The sequence below is a fragment of the Atta colombica genome, unplaced genomic scaffold (assembly GCF_001594045.1).
Source record: "Atta colombica isolate Treedump-2 unplaced genomic scaffold, Acol1.0 scaffold125, whole genome shotgun sequence".
NCBI lineage: Eukaryota > Metazoa > Arthropoda > Insecta > Hymenoptera > Formicidae > Atta > Atta colombica.
This window is the reverse complement of record NW_017259212.1, coordinates 503,662-508,902: the sequence shown is the minus strand read 5'-3', so window position 1 is coordinate 508,902 and position 5,241 is coordinate 503,662.

Below are 5,241 nucleotides of genomic sequence, written 5' to 3'. Positions count from 1 at the left end.
GGGAGACGTGATTAATACCGCAGGTCACGTAAGACTTGAAGCACGAAGGGGATGAAAGTGGCGATTCACGGGACGAACTTAAAATATATTTTCATAAACGCACACCTTCCCTGGCGCCAGATGGTCTACCTGGTGGTGGCTGCCAGATAGAATAATTCTTTTTTAAGGAACATGTGGGCGGTTCGGAATGAACCTCTGAGAAATCGATGGATTTATATAGGCAACGTGACTATTTTTACATCGTACTAATCTTGATGATCGATTAATAAATGCATATTTTTTAGTGATATTACGTGACTTATTTTATACGCTTAAATTTAATTAAATAATGAAATCATTATGTGCACGGAATCTAGTGGTATCAAGTAATGAGAGGTAATTAAATCATAGAGGATGTAGAAAATTGCAATTAATTTAGCGAACAATATATATCTTGACGAAGGTTTTGTGTACAAAAATTATCTAAACCTCTTCTTAATTAGTTTATATCTAAATTATTAGTTTATTCTAAAAAAGACTTTCAATTTTTATCATAAGATTCCTAAATTCAAATAGTTTTAGATGTATATTTATTCCGAATTTTTATCAAATGCTTGCCTACATATCTCTTCCTAATTAGTTTATATTTAATATCTGTTTCCAACAACATAAATTAACTTACTTGGTTCAACTCATTCTTTATCTTTTTCTAGTTCTACGAATTAGAATTATTTTATGTCTAATGCTCGTTTCCAATGTAGTTTAACTTTAATCTCAGTTTTTACTCATTTTTTCTAATTCCTAGAACTAAAAAAAGATAAAGAATAAATTAAGCCAAGATTAAAATTAATCTACTACTATTGATAGAAACGAGCATTAGACACAAACTAATTCTAATTCTTAACTAAAAAATGAAGAATAAGTTGAGCCAAAATTAAAGTTATTCTACATTGGTAGAAATAGACATAAGAATATCTTCAATATGTCTTACTAAATTTATCAGGAATCTTTATATATATGTTTACTCTGAATCTGTCGAATGCTAAAGCAAAATATGTATGAGATACATTGCTGGCAATCTCCAAGAAAGACATCAGCATGTCAATCAGATCGATCCGTAAAAAAATGGAAAATAGCTGTATGCATAGCGTCGTAAACCGCAGATCTGTCTAATGACTAATTGAAAAAGGGAGTTACGCGAAAAAGGTATAATTGTTCGATTCGTTGACCTAAATCAAGTGGCATCACTACCGTTGTCGTGGCCACCGTCGTCGCCGTCGTCGTCGTTGCTGTGTGGATATTCAGGTGAATAGGCCAGGGCACATCCAGATTCGCAACAGCAAGCGGCGAGAGTAGGAACTTAATCGATAACCTACTAGATTTTATAGGTCTGTGCACAGTGTGCATCGGACGCTATAATTTCACAGAGGGTGGCCCCGGCCGCAGACCCGATGCTCGAATACACGTATGCGCCGGACACATTCAGTGAAACTCGTGACATTGTGTATTAATTTCCTAAGCTTGGCACGTACGCGTTTCCGTCGCGGCGATGTCAACCTGCTTCTTTAAAACGCACATCGAGAACGCTCGATTCGAAGGTCGAATCGGCAATTCTTCCCCGACAGAAATTACTTCCGTAAGTCATGTCCGCGCGCGTTTACGTCCGAAAGAGCGGGACACTATTGCCTCCAATGAATCATATAGGATATATACTTTGCGTTATATGCATATAACATTTCGTTATAATTTTATAACATCGTCTATACACCTAAGTATACACAAACTTTATAACTGCAAACTGCATTTATAATACCTAGCATGTCGTGATTACGTTACATTGTCTCTAAATAATGATGCGATTTAAAACACACAGGAAAATTTGCATCTGATTGATGATATAATAATTCTACTGAATTACACTTTCAGTATCAATTAATTAATTACTTTATTCGTTCAATAAAACAATTGAAATAAAAAATGAGACAGTTAAAATAGGATCAGTAAATAAAAAATTTTGGACGCAACAATCTCATGACGTCGGATTTAATTTTACATGTTAATTTAATGGGGCAGTGAATAATTTTCCAATAACTCGTGTGAAGTTTCCAATAACTACGAAGGCTTTAATCGGGTTACGAGAACGTAGGATCGATCTCGAGCCCTCTATTCAATTTAGTCTCGTGCGGATCGTTAAAGCAATGTCGATGGTATCGAAATTCGCGGTGCAAAGCATCTCGGATAACAGTTTCCTCTGCAGTCTTCACAAGATATATCGTCAAGTGCACGCTTTTTACAGGACAAGAATCCCCAAGGGACTCCCTGTACATTTTACAGTTGGATTTCCGGCGGAACTCCCAATATTATATTATAAAAGCACGCGAGGTATTGAATGCGTCGTGGCGTTCTGAGATTTTTATTTTTATTATCGTTACTCTGTGACATCACCATATTACGTAGAGATCGTAGACGATCGTTACTAATTATTTTGTAGAATGTATATTAGTAAATAGACAGACTATAGAATCAACGCTTGAAATCTATAACAGATGACAATATATTCGTGACTCAAAATTCATTCAAATTTAATTAGCTTTTACTATTTTTAAATATTTTCACGCTTTCTAAAGCTGGTAAGCTAAAAAGTAAATCAATATTTTTTAAAAGTATCTCTGATTCATCATCGATTGTAATATTCAATCTTTGCGTTAATCTAAAACGCGATCTATTTTATGTGATGCAAAAACATCTTTGCTCCAAGTGATAATTTTGCTTATCAAGGAAAAATAAATACATGTAACTTGAAGAGCAAGATTTTGATATTATTATAAATTTGTTGATGCATTCTATGTATATATGTTTAACATCGATAAGGCGGTAAAGCAGAGAACCTCCTGTTGTACAGCACCACCTGCTAACAGAGGTCTGAAACGATTTTGCAGCAATACCCGCCGTTGAGATTCGTTGATCAATTGTATACTGTCGAGAGAATTTATGTATTGAAGAAAAATCGATGAAATAAAAGCGTTTGCTATTTCTTCCAATGATGATCCTCCATTAGTAATGATAATTTATGCGATTCATATAATCATATAAATGTTATGATCTTGCAAGATATATTCAGCGTGACAAATGATTAGCACAGTCGCGTCGAGCACGTGACGCTCAAATTATTTACGAGACCGTTTGATCCTTATTAACCGGTAAATGACACGAATCTTTAAGCAAATTGAGTCCGCATCGAGACCATCCACTTAGATTAATCATTTTGATGGAGCGGAAAGTCATGACAATATAAAGAAGCAAAACTTAATGCCAAGATAGATTGTTGTCTTCTTGGAAATCAGGAATATTTAAACAAATATGCGTCACAAGTTTCACAAAAAAACGTCATTGATTCAACGAATCTGATTAAGTGTCACTCTTGGAATTGACATGTCTGTACGTTTGACTGACAGTTCTAGACAGTGGCCTAGGATCACCAAATGTTCCCACAGACTGCGTTGACAAAAATGAAATAAACTTTTCCTTCGCAGAGGATTTTCTTTTACTGTGCAAATTTCTTCTCCCCTAAATATTATACATTTTAATAAACAAATTTTAAATTAAATATCTGCTAAAAACAAAATAAATTAAAATTAAAAAGCAAAATTGCAGAAATTTGAAATTGACATTTTTCCTCAATTTATTTTATTAAATTTTTGAAACGTTTCTTGAATGTCAAATGTTACTATGAATGCATCATCGTAAATATAATCGTAATTTCTTTTTTACTTTCGTATACAATAGAAAAAAAATTTCTGATTAAAAATAGATAGATAAAAAATTTCTGGTTAAATTTATTATATTTATTATATTTGAGATAACCAAATGTCTAATTATATAATAATCTTGATTCTGATTCTGAATTCTGAATGATATGATGAGAACTTATTGGTTCGTTAATTTTCAGAACTTTTTTTCAATATAATGTTGTTCAAAGAATATCTGATTTATGTGAAAACAACTAAACCTATAAGATAATTCTATTAATTGGACGTAATTATATATATAAGCAGTATAGGTTCGCGCGAATCGTATGTTTCGTTTATTATCGTTATGATCGGAAATACGTCAAAGTGCGTTAAAGCATGATAATAGTTTATTGTTTGCAAAATGTTTGTAGCGGATAAATTAATTGCAATCTATTCCGCTATTATACACATTAATCACCTATTATAATTAGAACATATCGTTAACCAGTACAGGCAGCATTATCAATCAAATCATCGTTATCAAATCTTGTAAAATTGAGTATGTCACTGGGACTCGCAACGTACGATCAGCGCTTCGTCTACAAAAACAGAACGTGGTATACAAATAAGAATTTCGACATTCCATTAATGTTTCGTCCCCTCGACTTCCCTTATGCCGTGCAATCACATTCGCTCGCCTGTGAGAGAACAATTGTATAAAAATTTTTGAATGTCTTCAAGGAATATGTTTGCTATCGACTGTCAGTCGGCTGTCACTGACATGTTTATTCACGTGCGAGGAATGTATCTGCGCGTAAAATCTTACTTCCTTATTTTTCTTTTCCATTTTTCCGCCGTGCTGCAACGAGATGGATGAAGGACATTCACTTCTTTTCGTAACAAACAAGTTAGCAAAGGCATGCACGATTTAGCAATGAGCCGTTGAATAATAGACATTTCTTCCTGGTACACAGATGCATGTGAGGTCGAACCAATTTAACGTGTCGAATTAAACTGGGTAACGCACGAGAATTGCAGAACAGTTAATTATATTTGGATGTTGTTTGCGAATCTCATGGCGTCAAAAAGAAATCCTCCGGGAGAGTATCGACGAACTATCAAATTTATTCCGCTGCACCGCCTCTGCATGCTAGTCGGACTTGATATTCGAAATTTACTTGCCCTCGATATTTTTCGCAACGTTCGTGCTTAAACATGCAGACATAATAAAACGTATAACATTATCGTGGCAGATTTAATAATCAATTATTTATACTCGAATTATCTGAAGTAGAATTTTGTGCATGACGTGTATATATATATATATATATATATGTGTGTATATGTATATATATATACATATGTATATATACAGAAAGGATAGTTTTGCTGAAGTAACTAAAAATTTAACTAGATACACATTTGAAAATAAGTTTATTGAACCATCAAAATAATTATGTAGAATGTTCAAACTACGCTATGTCAAAATATTGTGCAGTACTCATCATGTTTGAGATTCATAATTATTTGG